An 18,058-nucleotide genomic window follows, 5' to 3' on the forward strand; every position below is an offset into this window, starting at 1 on the left:
ATATACCTGATAAAGAAATGGGACCTGCTTAAACAAACATTATAATCATTTTCCCACGGAGGCCAACTATGTGTTTACATATGAATAAAGAAAAGGTTTTCAGGAACAAATAAATGGCTTTTATATTTTTAGGTATGCTAACAGTAGCAAAAGTTCCACCTCCCTGATTTCTGAGAGAGTACTAGAAAGTGTTTAAATTCAAGGACTTGGTACTCAATCAATACAAGTACCACACTTTCACAGACATCATTAAATCAATGGATTTGAACAATATCTAAACTTTCAGTATCATTATAATGCTATGATTGTAACAATTATTATTCCTTTAGTTGCAACAGAGAAAAACCCAACTCAAAAACACTAAAGCAAAAAAGGGAATTTAGTGCCTTATGTAACTAAACCATCCAGGAAAGACTCAATTCAGGACTCAAACTATGTCACCAGGAACCAGTTTTTCATTTCCCACTGTTAGGTTCCTTGTCTCAGTTTTGGCTCCATTCTTTAAGTCACAAATGGCTGCAAATGACTGACAGCAGTTTCCAGGACTACATTCTCCTGGGTGTAAATCTATCTAAAGGAGCAAACATCTTTGTCCCAGCATTCCTAGCAAAACTCCAAAATTTTCTCTGATTGGTCCATCTTAGAGCATATATTCGCCCCTGAACCAATAGTCATTGGTGACTAAAGGAATAAAATTTAAATCTGGCTAATGTGCTCTACCCTTAGGACCCTACCACAGAACTGGTGGAGGAGTGGATTCTAAACCAAAAAAACGATGTATTGCCAGAACAAATGTACTGTGGTGAGGTAAGCTGAGACTATTGATTTATTTGAAATAATAATCGAACGAGTTGAGATTATAGGAATCCCCATCAGAAAGAGAAGTCGTGTTCAAATTAGTTTGATCCTTTTGACCTAGATAATACTTTGATTTTGCTTTTGATTGTGAAGGTGGTAAAAATCAGTCAAAACTGAAGTGGGCTATTTAGGGAATCCGAAAGATTATACTCTCAAACTATTTTGGAGCTGTTGCATAAACACAGTTCTGTCATATCCCAGACATCATTTGAATGCATAATCTGCACAGCCTTCCAGCACCTTTGGACTACATGGGAAGAGGTTTCTAACATAGCCAGGGGCTGAGGAGGACCCATAAATGAGGCTATTGATGCAAAGCTGTATGGATTAAGTTCAACACCTTGAATTACATGGGAAATGAAGAGGAGCGGGGCGGTGCAGGAGGGCAGCTGCAGCTAAGGGAACACAGGTGTGGCACGTCCAGAGGAGCCCACATTCTTAGTCGACAGGCAGCCATATTCTATTCAAGCAGCGTTCCCCGGGTGGTCCAACTAAGAAAGCTTCCTGTCATTAAGCTATCGCTCAGCACAAGGCAAGTGTATTGTGAATGCCAGGTTCAAAACAGTTCATTGAAAACTTCTTGGTTAAGTAATTAAAGCAGGCTGAGCTTTGGGAAATCCTCCAGGAGGGAGCTCATTTTGAGACAGCTTTCCAATTCACATGTTTCATAAGCCAAGGGTAAGTTTAGTACACATGAATAACACACACACACACACACATACACACAAGCCACAAATTGTGGGATTAAAATGTAGAATTGAGGTCAGGGCTAGACCACAGCAGAATTGCATTGGCTTAAAGAAAACTAGACATTTTGTATCCAAAACCATCTGTTTATTGGATTGTTTTGCTTGATTCCTACTACTTGTATGTTCAGATTCAAATCTATATTAGAAAGTTTGGAGGTGAAGTTGCCTGCCTACCAGCCACACAGCTCACCTTTTTTCTTCTTTGGGTAAAAACCAAATAATAAGTTATATGTGTTTCACATGAATGAAAGGCAAGCAGAATTTTATCTTCTGCCAGTCTGAAAAAACAAAACAAAATAAAATGAAATATAGTCGTTGTTCCTAGAGATCTTAAAAAACGCAATGGACAAACATCCACCATCTATCCTACAGACTATCTTTTGCCTCAGGCCAAGTGACCAGAAAGGATAATTTTTCAAAATCTCTTCCAATTTTATCATTCAGTGTGTATGTCAAGTGTGCGGTTGTATGTTTTACCTTGTTCAGTTTGTAGAAACTGCCTTCATGGTACTTGTATCAGTCTCCTGTGATTTTGCTGTAACAAAGTACCACAAATTTATTCTCTCAGAGTTCTGGAGGCCAGAAGTTCAAGATCATTTTACTAGGTTAAACTCAAGGTGTTGGAGATGTTGATACCTTCTGGAGGCTCTGAAGGATAAATCAGTTTCCCTGTCTTTTTCAGCTTCTTGGGGTCACCTCCCTCCATCTGTAAAGCACATCACTCTCCTCCCAGCTTCCGTCATCACATCCCCTTCTCTTCTGGCTCTGACTTCTTCTGCCTCTGACCCCTCTTATAAGGACTGTTATGATTACAGTGGTCCCACCTGCATGACTCAGGATTATCTCCCAAATCAAGATCCTTAACTTAATCACATCTGTAAAGTTCCTTTTGGACATATTTGTGGTGCCATTCCTCAGCCTACCATAGTACTTCTTCCGAAAATTGGGTTGATATAGTTCTGTGACATTCTTCTGTGTTTGCAATTTTTAAAAACGCCTACATGTGCTAAATACTGCTAGGAACTATACTATCTTCAAAATAAAGGGCATAGTTTATGCCCTTGAGGAGCTTTAATCAAGTTGGGAGACATACTCGTCAGCCAGTTAGACAAGTATTAAATAGTAAATGGAGTGATGCCCAATGTTATCAAACCCCCAATATCTGTCAGGTACTATATCAGATGCTGGGGTGAAAAGATGAATGAGTTATGGTCCCTACCCTGATGGAACAGGAAACCAGAGTAGAGAGATAACATATAGGAGAAAAGTCTGTATTTATAAAGACTATAGTTTTACACACACAAATTATCTTATAGACCGGCATGGTGCAGAAATCTGGGCTTTTCCAATATCTTGGCAAAAATTAGTTGTGTATCCTTGGGAAGATCAGGTCACTTCTCTGATTGCTCTGAGTTTTAGCAACGTGATGGTTTTATTAGTCTGTGAGTTTTCTGAATACCTTTCAGAATCTTAATGAAAAACTGTCATCAATACTGGAATTGATGGAAAATACAACCCAAGAAATTAAGAAAATTTAAAAAAAGGATTGAAGATTATCCCCAAAAATAATTTAAAAATAAGGGAAGGCAACGGGAATTGTTACAGATACTGGGGTAGTAAAGAAGGGTGGATTCATAAAGGTTGAGCTGCTGTGGAAAGCACTGCCCACCCACCCAGGATAGGACTTCCTTTTTTTGGAATGACCAGCATACGTCCAGCTTGGCTTTGCTTGGCTGCTGCCGTAATCCACAGTGTGAGACTTAATCTTTATTAATTCAGCACCCCTGATTGTTGAGATAGCTAAAGAACATAAGGGGTCAGTTGCTCCCTGGAGATAAAAGTTAACTCCTGCCTAAAAGCTGGGACTTTCAGGCACCAGGCACAAGGTTTTCTAGCTAAAGCCTGCATATTCCAGAACATTGATGAGAAAAAATAATTTATTTCAATTTATATATTTAAATTTCTTTAAAAAAATAATCTCTCAAGCAAGGGCGCTGTGGGAAAATATGTCTTGATCTATTCTGGTGTGAAAAGCCTCAACTCACTGTATCCAGTGCTTATTCTACAATCTGACATTTTTAAAATTTTCTAATAGACCAAGTTTAAGGTGTTCCTGAGCCCTTTTTTACTGTCCCTGAAGTAGGGTTAGGGGTGAATATCAGTGAATGCGAAAAGAGGCCCTAAAAGAAAAAATAGAAAATCCTTTCTCACAAACAGCCTGAGGTGAAAAAGTGTTGGTTGTCACTGCTGGAGAGTCATGCTGGCCCCTTCAGTCTTGCTTTCTGAGTTTGAAAAGCCGCTGTTGTTGGTTGGTAGTATTAATGTGCTTCAGGAAGAAAATAAACAGCTTTCCACTGAAATGTTGATATTTATGGAAAAGGTGGAGTGGTCTTCTTTTCAGCCCCTAGAGTGAAAAAGGAGAAAAAATTGGCACATTGGAGGGAAATGATATAACTTGCAAAAGGTGTTTTCAGGAACTTTCTGAGGTGGCCAACAGAAATGGTATGTCAGCTTACAGATTTTTTTTTTACCCCAGTTGTAGAAATTAAGAAAGTACAAATTTTACTGGAAAAATTAAAAATTAAGTTGTAATGGCTGGCTTGGGGAACACGTCTTTTTCCACTCCTCTCCTGGGAACAAACTGCTAGGCATTAGGTGAGATACAAACGCAAAGCAGCACAGTTCTTAGTGTAAAGAGAGGTGGAATAAATACACATACAGTTTGTTGGTTTCTTACAATGCCTATTGCAAACCTGAAATCCACGATCCTTAAACACAAGGCTACTTTTTGTTCTAGTACAGTTGAGGTCTGTTTAAAAACAGCCTTGGAGTACAATAAATTCCCCCCACTTTCCCTAATGATTTATCCTCCTTAAGTTCTTTATGTAAGAAACGTTACACCGTTTGAACCAATGACATGAAACTGTTGAAGAGAAGATTTATTCACTTCGCAGGTTAATTCATGAAAGTGTGGGTCTAATTGTTGAATTTGGCAAGTGGAAATACAACATTTGGACAGTGCTACTCACTTCCTTTCTTAACAGCAGGTTAAAGCAGATTGATATTTTGCAGCCCCACTTTTCATTTCATGGGATTTACACCCTGTTCCTAGAGCAATCAACAGACTGTGATTGATGGTGATGCCAATTAATTCGAGTGATCTTTTCCCATGAGCTCATGGAATTTATTGTTACTGCGTACACAGTTGACATTTATATTCTAGACTTTTTTCCCCTCTTTTCTTCCATAGATTTGTCTTAAGGTATTTCTAGGGCCAAACACATAACTAATGGTACATCCCCTTGTTCACATTAGATGGTTAGTAAAATTGACCTTGTCCTGCATAATAAAAAGATCATCTATTTTACTATTCTTATGCGTGTTCTACTTCAAAACTACTAGAGCCACAAAAAGGTTTTAAATGAGCACTTTTAGTTATCCTGGATTACAAAGTTCTGTCTACGTAAATATTTATTGATCTGTAAGTGCAGTGAGGCATTTTTCATGTTTATACTGATTTTTACTGTTTGTAAAGCACTTTTGTTTCCACGATCATTTGATCCTAACAACCCACACAAAAGCTGGAATGGACAAGTATTATTATCCCCATTTTGTAAGTGGAAAAAGATAGAGGTTAAATGTCTTGTTCAAGGTTGAACAACTAGTTACTAGCAGAACCAGATCTTTAGCACAAGTCTTCAGTCTCCCGGGGCAGAGACCTCCCTCTCCACCAGGGCTGTTCAATTCTATCCTAAGGAACCTCCTCTGTGGCCACCTAAAAGAAGCATTGCAGAGGAGCATAAGGGGTGCCACACCCCATTCTGAATTCCCTCTGAAAAAACAAAAGCCTTGCTTTTATCTGTTTTACATGTTGAGAAACTGGATACATTTTTATTTGAACAACAAGATCAATGGTCTTCCCTACGCTGTCTTCCTAATGGTTAGGAATATATCCAAGCCCCCCATGTATTAGTCATTCATTAGTTCATTCAACGCTTATTAGTCAAGCACCAACTATGGCCTAGTATTATACCTAGCATCAAGGCAAGAAAGTTAAAAAGAAATAAGAACCAAAAAATAGGGTCTTTGACCTCAAGAAGTCTGTGGTTCAGTTAAAGAAACATATAAATTAGGGGGTGGATTGATGTCACAAAAATTTTTGGCGTAAATATGAATCAGTACCACATAAGGGAGTGACCAGGGTGGGATACGGTGTGTCAGGGAAATTTCTTAGGGGGAAGTAGAATCTGAGCCAAGGTTTGATGAAATAGATTGCCAGAGAGACTCTTTTAAAATGAAATGTCCTTCCTTATCTGTCAAAACTTTAGGTTCTTGGTCCTTTTAAATGAAGATGTTATCATGGCGATCTTGAGTTGTGTTTGACAACAGTCCCCATGGAATTAGTTATTTGACCATGCAAGGTAAATTGAATTCATACCCAAACACTTATGTGGTTTTTATCTTCTGTTCTAAATTTCTCTCCAGTTCCTTACTTTCTAAAAATACCTTGCATAGATTAAATAAAAAGATTTGTCACATGGAAGCAACCTAAATGTCATTGACAGATGAATGGATAAAGAAGATGTGACACATATATACAATGGACTATCACTCAGCCATAAAAAGAAACGAAATTGAGTTATTTGTAGTGAGGTGGATGGAAGTAGAGTCTGTCATAGAGCGTGAAGTAAGTCAGGAAGAGAAAAATAAATACCATATGCTAACACATATATATGGAATCTAAAAAAAAAAAATGGTTCTGAAGAACCTAGGGGTAGGACAGGAATAAAGATGCAGACGTAGAGAATGGACTTGAAGACACGGGGAGGGGGAAGGGTAAGCTGGGACAAAGTGAGAGAGTGGCATGGACATATATACACTACCAAACGTAAAATAGATAGCTAGTGGGAAGCAGCTGCATAACACAGGGAGATCAGCTTGTGCTTTGTGACCACCTAAAGGGGTGGGATAGGGAGGATGGGAGGGAGGCTCGAGAGGGAGGAGATATGGGGATATATGTATATGTATAGCTGATTCAATTTGTTATACAGCAGAAACTAACACAACATGGTAAAGCAATTATACTCCAATAAAGATGTTAAAAAAATAATATTCTTCTATGTATTTGGCTGTACTGTTGATTGGTATGGAAAGGTTTATGGCTACTGTACACTGCATGTATTAGTTCTTTTATCATAAAATGTCTCTCTTGTTTAAAAAGAAAAAGAAAAAAGAACACTTGTCATAGGGAAATACAAACAAGAGTGTTGTTTAGAAGATTACAAGAAGTTGTATTTTTATTTTATCTCTGTAATAATAGTAATTTTTTGAAAAGGTGATATGTACTAAGTACAAAATATTTTTTTCAGATTTCCTCTAACAGCACTTGGGCACAAGTTTTTTCTTTTCCTACTGGCTCCATCGGGGTTATTTATTATTGTTGATACAGTGAAGTCTTTTTTTTATACATATAAGTTTCAGGTATACAATATTATAATTTGACATCTGTATACACTACAAAATGATCACCCCCAAAAGTCTAGTTACCATCCATCATCATGCAATTGACCCCCTTCACCCCTCTCACCCAGCCCCTAGCCCCTTTCCCTCTGGTAACCAACAATCTTTTGTCTGTATCTATGAGTTTCTTGTTTTGTTTTGTTTTTGTTTTTGTTTTTCTGAATTACACATATGGATAAAATCCTATGGTGTTTGTCTATTTCCTTCTGACTTATTTCACTTAGCATAATACCCTCAAGGTCCATCCATATTGTCTCATATGACAAAATTTCGTCCTTTTTTATGGCTAAGTAGTATTTCATTGTGTATATATACCACATTTCATTTTTTTTTAAACATCTTTATTGAAGTATAATTGCTTTACAATGGTGTGTTAGTTTCTGCTTTATAACAAAGTGAATCAGTTATACGTATACATATGTTCCCATATCTCTTCCCTCTTGCATCTCCCTCCCTATCCCACCTCTCTAGGTGGTCACAAAGCACCGAGCTGATCTCCCTGTGCTATGCGGCTGCTTCCCACTAGCTATTTTACATTTGGTAGTGTGTATATGTCCATGACACTCTCTCACCCTGTCACATCTCACTCCTCCCCCTCCCCATATCCTCAAGTCCATTCTTTAGTAGGTCTGTGTCTTTATTCCCATCTTGCCACTAGGTTCTTCATGACCTTTTTTTTTTCCCTTAGATTCCATATATATGTGTTAGCATACTGTATTTGTTTTTCTCTTTCTGACTTACTTCACTCTGTATGACAGACTCTAACTCCATCCACCTCATTACAAATACCTCCATTTCATTTCTTTTTATGGTTGAGTAATATTCCATTGTATATATGTGCCACATCTTCATTATCCATTCATCCGATGATGGACACTTAGGTTGCTTCCATGTCCTGGCTATTGTAAATAGAGCTGCAATGAGCATTGTGGTACATGACTCTTTTTGAATTATGGTTTTCTCAGGGCATATACCCAGTAGTGGGATTGCTGGGTCGTATGGTAGTTCTATTTTTAATTTTTTAAGGAACCTCCATACTGTTCTCCATAGTGGCTGTATCAATTTACATTCCCACCAACAGTGCAAGAGGGTTCCCTTTTCTCCACACCCTCTCCAGCATTTATTGTTTCTAGATTTTTTGATGATGGCCATTCTGACTGCTGTGAGGTGATACCTCATTGTAGTTTTGACTTGCGTTTCTCTAATGATTAATGATGTTGAGCATTCTTTCATATGTCTGTTGGCCATCTGTATATCTTCTTTGGAGAAATGTCTATTTAGGTCTTCTGCCCATTTTTGGATTGGGTTGCTTGTTTTTTTGTTATTGAGCTGCTTGTAAATCTTGAAGATTAATCCTTTGTCAGTTGCTTCATTTGCAAATACTTTCTCCCATTCTGAGGGTTGTCTTTTGGTCTTGTTTATGGTTTCCTTTGCTGTGCAAAAGCTTTTAAGTTTCATTAGGTCCCATTTGTTCATTTGTGTTTTTATTTCCATTTCTCTAGGAGCTGGGTCAAAAAGGATCTTGCTGTGATTTATGTCATAGAGTGTTCTGCCTATGTTTTCCTCTAAGAGTTTGACAGTGTCTGGCTTTACACTTAGGTCTTTAATCCATTTTGAGTTTATTTTTGTGTGTGGTGTCAGGGAGTGTTCTAATTTCATACTTTTACATGTACCTGTCCAATTTTCCCAGCACCACTTATTGAAGAGGCTGTCTTTTCTCCACTGTATATGCTTGCCTCCTTTATCAAAGATAAGGTGACCATATATGCGTGGGTTTACCTCTGGGCTTTCTATCCTGTTCCATTGATCTATATTTCTGTTTTTGTGCCAGTACCAAACTGTCTTGATTACTGTAGCTTTGTAATATAGTCTGAAGTCAGGGAGCCCGATTCCTCCAGCTCCATTTTTCGTTCTCAAGATTGCTTTGGCTATTCAGGGTCTTTTGTGTCTCCATACAAATTGTGAAATTTTTTGTTCTAGTTCTGTGAAAAATGCCAGTGGTAGTTTGATAGGGATTGCATTGAATCTGTAGATTGCTTTGGGTAGTAGAGTCATTTTCACAATGTTGATTCTTCCAAGCCAAGAACATGGTATATCTCTCCATCTATTTGTATCATCTTTAATTTCTTTCATCAGTGTCTTATAATTTTCTGCATACAGGTCTTTTGTCTCCTTAGGTAGGTTTATTCCTAGATATTTTATTCTTTTTGTTGCAATGGTAAATGGGAGTGTTTTCTTAATTTCACTTTCAGATTTTTTCATCATGAGTATATAGGAATGCAAGAGATTTCTGCACATTAATTTTGTATCCTGCTACTTTACCAAATACATTGATTAGCTCTAGTAGTTTTCTGGTGGCAGTTTTAGGATTCTCTATGTATAGTATCATGTCATCTGCAAACAGTGACAGCTTTACTTCTTCTTTTCCGATTTGGATTCCTTTTATTTCTTTTTCTTCTCTGATTGCTGTGGCTAACACTTCCAAAACTAAGTTGAATAATAGTGGTGAGAGTGGGCAACCTTGTCTTGTTCCTGATCTTAGTGGAAATGGTTTCAGTTTTTCACCATTGAGGACAATGTTGGCTGTGGGTTTGTCATATATGGCCTTTATTATGTTGAGGAAAGTTCCCTCTATGCCTACTTTCTGCAGGGCTTTTATCATAAATGGATGTTGAGTTTTGTCGAAAGCTTTCTCTGCATCTATTGAGATGATCATATGGTTTTTCTCCTTCAATTTGTTAATATGATGTATCACGTTGATTGATTTGCGTATATTGAAGAATCCTTGCATTCCTGGAATAAACCCCACTTGATCATGGTGTATAATCCTTTTAATGTGCTGTTGGATTCTGTTTGCTAGTATTTCGTTGAGGATTTTTGCATCTATGTTCATCAGTGATATTGGCCTGTAGTTTTCTTTCTTTGTGACATCTTTGTCTGGTTTTGGTATCAGGGTGATGGTGGCCTCGTAGAATGAGTTGGGGAGTTTTCCTCCCTCTGCAATATTTTGGAAGAGTTTGAGAAGGATAGGTGTTAGCTCTTCTCTAAATGTTTGATAGAATTCGCCTGTGAAGCCATCTGGTCCTGGGCTTTTGTTTGTTGGAAGATTTTTAATCACAGTTTCAATTTCAGTGCTTGTGATTGGTCTGTTCATATTTTCTATTTCTTCCTGGTTCAGTCTCGGTAGGTTGTGTATTTCTAAGAATTTGTCCATTTCTTCCAGGTTGTCCATTTTATTGGCATAGAGTTGCTTGTAGTAATCTCTCATGATCGTTTGTATTTCTGCAGTGTCAGTGGTTACTTCTCCTTTTTCATTTCTAATTCTATTGATTTGAGTCTTCTCCCTTTTTTTCTTGATGAGTCTGGCTAATGGTTTATCAATTTTGTTTATCTTCTTGAAGAACCAGCTTTTAGTTTCATTGATTTTTGCTATTGTTTCCTTCATTTCTTTTTCATTTATTTCTGATCTGATCTTTATGATTTCTTTCCTTCTGCTCGCTTTGGGGTTTTTTTGTTCTTCTTTCTCTAATTGCTTTAGGTGCAAGGTTAGCTTGTTTATTCGAGATGTTTCCTGTTTCTTGATGTAGGCTTGTATTGCTATAAACTTCCCTCTTAGCACTGCTTTTGCTGCATCCCATAGGTTTTGGGTCGTCGTGTCTCCATTGTCATTTGTTTCTAGGTATTTTTTGATTTCCCCTTTGATTTCTTCAGTGATCACTTCGTTATTAAGTAGTGTATTGTGTAGCCTCCATGTGTTTGTATTTTTTACAGATCTTTTCCTGTAATTGATATCTAGTCTCATAGCGTTGTGGTCGGAAAAGATACTTGATACGATTTCAATTTTCTTAAATTTACCAAGGCTTGATTTGTGACCCAAGATATGATCTATCCTGGAGAATGTTCCATGAGCACTTGAGAAAAATGTGTATTCTCTTGTTTTTGGGTGGAATGTCGTATAAATATCAATTAAGTCCATCTTGTTTAATGTACCATTTAAAGCTTGTGTTTCCTTATTTATTTTCATTTTGGATGATCTGTCCATTGGTGAAAGTGGGGTGTTAAAGTCCCCTACTATGATTGTGTTAGTGTCGATTTCCCCTTTTATGGCTGTTAGCATTTGCCTTATGTATTGAGGTGCTCCTATGTTGGGTGCATAAATATTTACACTTGTTATATCTTCCTCTTGGATCGATCCCTTGATCATTATATAGTGTCCTTCTTTGTCTCTTGTAATAGTCTTTATTTTAAAGTCTATTTTGTCTGATATGAGAATTGCTACTCCAGCTTTCTTTTGATTTCCATTTGCATGGAATATCTTTTTCCATCCCCTCACTTTCAGTCTGTATGTGTCTCTAGGTCTGAAGTGGGTCTCTTGTAGACAGCATCTATATGGGTCTTGTTTTTGTATCCATTCAGCCAGTCTGTGTCTTTTGGTGGGAGCATTTAATCCATTTACATTTAAGGTAATTATCGATATGTATGTTCCTATTTCCATTTTCTTAAATATTTTGTGTTTGTTATTGTAGGTGTTTTCCTTCTCTTGTGTTTCTTGCCTAGAGAAGTTCCTTTAGCATTTGTTGTAAAGCTGGTTTGGTGGTGCTGAACTCTCTCAGCTTTTGCTTGTCTGTAAAGGTTTTAATTTCTCCATCAAATCTGAATGAGATCCTTGATGGGTAGAGTAACCTTGGTTGTAGGTTTTTCTCCTTCATCACTTTAAGTATATCCTGCCACTCCCTTCTGGCTTGCAGAGTTTCTGCTGAAAGATCAGCTGTTAACCTTATGGAGATTCCCTTGTGTGTTATTTGTTGTTTTTCCCTTGCTGCTTTTAATATGTTTTCTTTATATTTAATTTTTGATAGTTTGATTAATATGTGTCTTGGCGTGTTTCTCCTTGGATTTATCCTATATGGGACTCTCTGTGCTTCCAGGACTTGATTAACTATTTCCTTTCCCATATTAGGGAAGTTTTCAACTATAATCTCTTCAAATATTTTCTCAGTCCCTTTCTTTTTCTCTTCTTCTTCTGGGACCCCTATAATTCGAATGTTGGTGTATTTAATGTTGTCCCAGAGGTCTCTGAGACTGTCCTCAGTTCTTTTAATTCTTTTTTCTTTATTCTGCTCTGCAGTAGTTATTTCCACTATTTTATCTTCCAGGTCACGTATCCGTTCTTCTCCCTCAGTTATTCTGCTATTGATCCCATCTAGAGTATTTTTAATTTCATTTATTGTGTTTTTCATCGATGTTTGGTTCCTCTTTAGTTCTTCTACATCCTTGTTAAATGTTTCTTGCATTTTGCCTATTCTATTTCCAAGATTTTGGATCATCTTTACTATCATTATTCTGAATTCTTTTTCAGGTAGACTGCCTATTTCCTCTTCATTTGTTAGGTCTGGTGTGTTTTGACCCTGCTCCTTCACCTGCTGTGTGTTTTTTTGTCTTCTCATTTTGCTTATCTTACTGTGTTTGGCGTCTCCTTTTCACAGGCTGCAGGTTCGTAGTTCCCGTTGTTTTTGGTATCTGTCCCCAGTGGCTAAGGTTGGTTCAGTGGGTTGTGTAGGCTTCCTGGTGGAGGGGACTAGTGCCTGTGTTCTGGTGGATGAGGTTGGATCTTGTCTTTCTGGTGGGCACGTCCACGTCTGGTGGTGTGTTTTGGGGTGTCTGTGGCCTTATTATGATTTTAGGCAGCCTCTCTGCTAATGGATGGGGCTGTGTTCCTGTCTTGCTAGTTGTTTGGCATAGGGTGTCCAGCACTGTAGCTTGCTGGTCGTTGAGTGAAGCTGGGTCTTGATGTTGAGATGGAGATCTCTGAGAGATTTTCGCCGTTTGGTATTACGTGGAGCTGGGAGGCCTCTTGTGGACCAGTGTCCTGAAGTTGGCTCTCCCACCTCAGAGGCACAGCCCTGATGCCTGGCTGGAGCACCAAGAGCCTTTCATCCACACGGCTCAGAATAAAAGGGAGAAAAAAATAGAAAGAAAGAAAGAAAGAGGATAAAATAAAATAAAATAAAGCTATTATAATAAAAAATAAGAAAAAAATGATTAAGAATAAATGTATTCAGAAAAATTTTTTTTAATTTTTAAAAATAGATTTATTAATTTTTTATAATAAAAAATAAGAAAAAAATTATTAAGAAAAAATTTATTAAGAAAAAACATTTTTAATTTTTTAAAATAAAAAATATGAAAAAACTTATTAAAATTTTTTTTTAATTTCTAAAAATAGAAAATAAGGAAAAAATTATTAAGAAAACATTTATTAGGAAAAAAAATTTTTTTAAGTAAAAAAAAAAAAACGGACGGACCTAACCCTAGGACTAATGGTGAAAGCAAAGCTATACAGACAAAATCTCACCCAGAAGCATACACATATACACTCACAAAAAAAGGAAAAGGGGAAAAATTAATATATCCTGCTCCCAAAGTCTACCTCTTGAATTTGGGGTGATTCGTTGTCTATTCAGGTATTCAACAGATGCAGGCACATCAAATTGTTTGTGGAGCTTTAATCCTCTGCTTCTGAGGCTGCTGGGAGAGATTTCCCTTTCTCTTCTTTGTTCGCACAGCTCCCGGGGTTCAGCTTTCGATTTGGACCCTCCTCTGCATGTAGGTCGCCTGAGGGCGTCTGTTTCCCGCCCAGACAGAACGGGGTTAAAGGAGCAGCTGCTTCGGGGGCTCTGGCTCACTCATGCCGGGGGGGAGGGAGGGGTACGGATGTGGGACGAGCCTGCTGCGGCAGAGGCCGGCGTGACGTTGCAGCAGCCCGAGGCACGCTGTGTGTTCTCCTGGGGAAGTTGTCCCTGAATCACGGGAGCCTGGCAGTGGCAGGCTGCACCGGCTCCCAGGAGGGGCGGTGTGGAGAGTGACCTGTGCTCGCACACAGGCTTCTTGGTGGCGGAAGCAGCAGCCTTAGCGTCTCATGCCTGTCTCTGGGGTCCGTGCTGATAACCACAGCTCGCGCCCGTCTCTGGGGTCCGCGCTGTTAGCTGTGGCTCGCGCCCGTCTCTGGAGTTCGTTTAGGCGGCGCTCTGAATCCCCTCTCCTTGCATGCCGCGAAACAAAGAGGCAAGAAAAAGTCTCTTGCCTCTTCGGCACCTGCAGACTTTTTCTCGGGCTCCCTCCCGGCTAGCTGTGGCGCACTAGCCCCTTCAGGCTGTGTTCACGCCGCCAACCCCAGTCCTCTCCCTGCGATCCGACCGAAGCCCGAGCTTCAGCTCCCAGCCCCCGCCCGCCCCGGCGGGTGAGCAGATAAGCCTCTCGGGCTGGTGAGCGCTGCTTGGCGCCGAGCCTCTGTGCGGGAATCTCTCCGTTTTTCCCTCTGCGTCCCTGTTGCTATGGGATCCACGCTGATAGCCGTGGCTCGCGCCCGCCTCTGGAGTCCACGCTGTTCACCGTGGCTCGCGCCCGTCTCTGGAGTTCGTTTAAGCGGCGCTCTGAATCCCCTCTCCTTGCGCGCCGCGAAACAAAGAGGCAAGAAAAAGTCTCTTGCCTCTTCGGCAGCTGCAGACTTTTTCCCAGACTCCCTCCCAGCTAGCACCAAAGCCCGAGCCTCAGCTCCCAGCCCCCGCCTGCCCCGGCGGCTGAGCAGACAAGCCTCTCGGGCTGGTGAGTGCTACTCAGCACCGATCCTCAGTGCGGGAATCTCTCCGCTTTGCCCTCCGCACCCCTGTGGCTGCGCTCTCCTCTGTGGCTCTGAAGCTTCCCCCCTCTGCCACCCGCAGTCTCTGCCCACGAAGGGGCTTCCTAGTGTGTGGAAACCTTTCCTCCTTCACAGCTCCCTCCCACTGGTGCAGGTCCCGTCCCTATTCTTTTGTCTCTGTTATTTCTTTTTTCCTTTGCCCTACCCAAGTACATGGGGATTTTCTTGCCTTTTGGGAGGTCTGACGTCTTCTGCCAGCGTTCAGTGGGTGTTCTGTAGGAGCAGTTCCACGTGTAGATGTATTTCTACTGTATCTGTGGGAAGGAAGGTGATCTCGGTGTCTTACTCTTCCGCCATCTTGCCCATTGATCTATCACATTTCTTTATACTTTCATCCACCAATGGACACTTAGGTTGTTTCCATATCTTGGCTATTGTAAATAATTCTGCAATGAACATATAGGTGCTTTTCAAATTAGTGTTTTTGTTTTCTTCAGATAATACCCAGAAGTGGAATAGCTAGATCATAAGGTAGTTCTATTCTTAATTTTTTGAGGAATCTCCATACTATTTTCCATTGTAGCTGCACCAATTTACAATCCCACAAGCCATGTATGAGGGTACCCTTTTCTCCACATCCTTGCCAAAATGTATTTCTTGTACTTTTGATAATAGTCATTCTAACAGGTGTGAGGTGATAGCTCAGTGGGTTTTTGATTTGCATTTCCCTAATAATTAGTGATGTTGAACATCTTTTCATACGCCTGTTGTTCATCTGTAGGTCTTCTTTGGAAAAATATCTATTCAGATGCTCTGTCCATTTTTTAATCAGGTTGTTTTGTTGTTGTTGTTGAGCTGTATGAGTTCTTTATATATTTTGGATATTAACCCCTTACCAGCCATAAGATTTGCAAATATATTCTCCCATTCAGCAAGTTGCCCTTTTTATTTTGATGATGGTTTCCTTTGCTATGCAGAAGCTTTTTGGTTTAATCTAGTCCCATTTGTTTATTTTTGCTTTTGTTTTTCTTGCCTCTGTAGTCAAACCCACAAAAACATTGCTAAGACCGATGTCAGTGAGGTTATCACCTATGTTTTCTTCTGGGGATTTTATGATTTCAGGTCTTACATTCAAGTCTTTAATCCATTTTGAGTTAATTTTTGTGTGTATGGTGTAAGATAATGGTTTCATTCTTTTGCATGTGGCTGTACAGTTTTCCTAACACCGTTTATTGAAAAGACTGTCCTTTCTCCATTGTATGTTCTTTGCACCTTTGTCATAAATTAATTGTCCATATATGCGTATTTTTATTTCTGGGCTCTTGATTCTGTTCTATTGACCTGTTTGTTTTTCTGCCAGTATCATACCATTTTGATTACTATAACTTTGTAGTATTGTTTGAAATCAAGAAGCATGATACCTCCAGCTTTGTTCTTCTTTCTCAAGATTGTTTTGGCTGTTCAGGATCTTTTGTAGTTCTATATAGATTTTAGAATTATTTGTTCTAGTTCTGTGAAATATGCCATTGGAATTTTGATAGGAATTGCATTGAATCTGTAGATTGCTTTGGGTAGTATGAACATTTTAACAATAATTCTTCCAGTCTGTGAGCATGGTATATCTTTCCATTTATTTATGTCTTCTTCACTTTCTTTCATTAGTGTCTCATAGTTTTCAGTGTACAGGTCTTTAACCTACCTGGTTAAATTTATTCCTAATTATTTTATTCTTTTTGATGTAATTGTAAACAGGATTATTTTCTTAATTTCTCTTTCTGATAGTTCATTATTAGTATACAGAAATGCTACAGATTTCTGTATTTTGGCTTTGTATCCTGCCACTTTGCTAAATTCACTTATTAGCTCTAACAGTGTTTTGATGGACTCTTTAGGGTTTTCTATGTATAGTATTGGGCACAACTTTTATGTGTGTGTATGGAGTGGGAGTATTTTGTGTGAATACTCCTAGAATCCCTTTGAATCCCTAATTGGGTTCAAACTCCATGAGGTTTGAACTAATGAAAAAGTGATGTCAGCTGCTCATTAAGCAAATTTTGTCTAAAGAAATAATATATGATCAATATGCATAAACACTTGCTTAAGAAGCAGAAATTAAACAGATTTCTAAATTTTTTTAGTACATTTTATTCTACACAAAACCCACACATTTTTTGGAAAAAGAAATTAGAAGATTAAAATTATGGTTTTGATGTCAGGTGGAGCTGGGTAAACTTTCTGAGCCTCAGTTTCCTCATCTGTGAAAAAGAGGTAATAGTAGGTATCTCATAAACTTCAGTGAGTATGAAGTGAAGGAATGTAAATAAAGATTTAGGATAATTCTTGGTACATATTGTGGTAAGCACTCCTTTTTGTTGTTATTCTTTTTTTTATTTTATTAAAGTATAGTTGATTTACAATGTGTTTAATTTCTGCTGTACAGCAAAGTGACTCAGTTATACATATATATTCTTTTTCATATTCTTTTCCATTATGGTTTATCACAGGATATTGAATATAGTTCCCTGTGCTTTACAGTAGGACCTTGTTGTTTATCCATCCTATGTATAATAGTTTACATCTGTTAATCCCAAACTCCCAGTCTTTCCCTCCCCAACCCCTCTCCCCCTTGGCAACCACAAGTCTGTTCTCTATATCTGTGAGTCTGTTTTTGTTTCATAGATATGTTCATTTGTATTTTAGATTCCACATATGAGTGATATCATATGGTATTTATCTTTCTCTTTCTGACCTGCTTCGCTTAGGATAATAACATCTAGGTCTGTCCATGTTGCTGCCAATAGCATTATTTCATTCTTTTTAATGGCTGAGTAATAGTCCATTGTATATATATGTGTGTGTGTGTGTGTGTGTGTGTGTGTGTACGTGTGTACCACATCTTCTTTATCCATTCATCTGTCAGTGGCCATCCAACACAGTTTATAGTCAGCTGGAGTTTTTGTGTTGTGCCGTGTGAGGCATCAACCCCTGCTAACTTGTTCCTTGTCCTTGACAAAAACTCTTACTTTGTTCCCTTTGCCCAACCTTAAAACTTTTAAAGATATAAAACATGTTCATTACAGACAACCCAGCACATATAATTACAGAAGAAAAGAAATTAAAATGCTTAGAATCACATTCACCCAAATCAAGGCTCACACATTGCTGAATACTATTTCTCTTCTATTTGCAGATTTTTTCTTTTTTTAAAGTACAAATTTCGGGAAACACCTTATTTTCCTCTTTGGTAAAGTGTAGATAGTCATACCTCTCTTACAAGTTTGTTGGAAGGAGA

The sequence above is a fragment of the Balaenoptera borealis genome (genome assembly GCF_965194805.1).
Source record: "Balaenoptera borealis genome assembly, chromosome: 9".
Taxonomy (NCBI): Eukaryota; Metazoa; Chordata; class Mammalia; order Artiodactyla; family Balaenopteridae; genus Balaenoptera; species Balaenoptera borealis.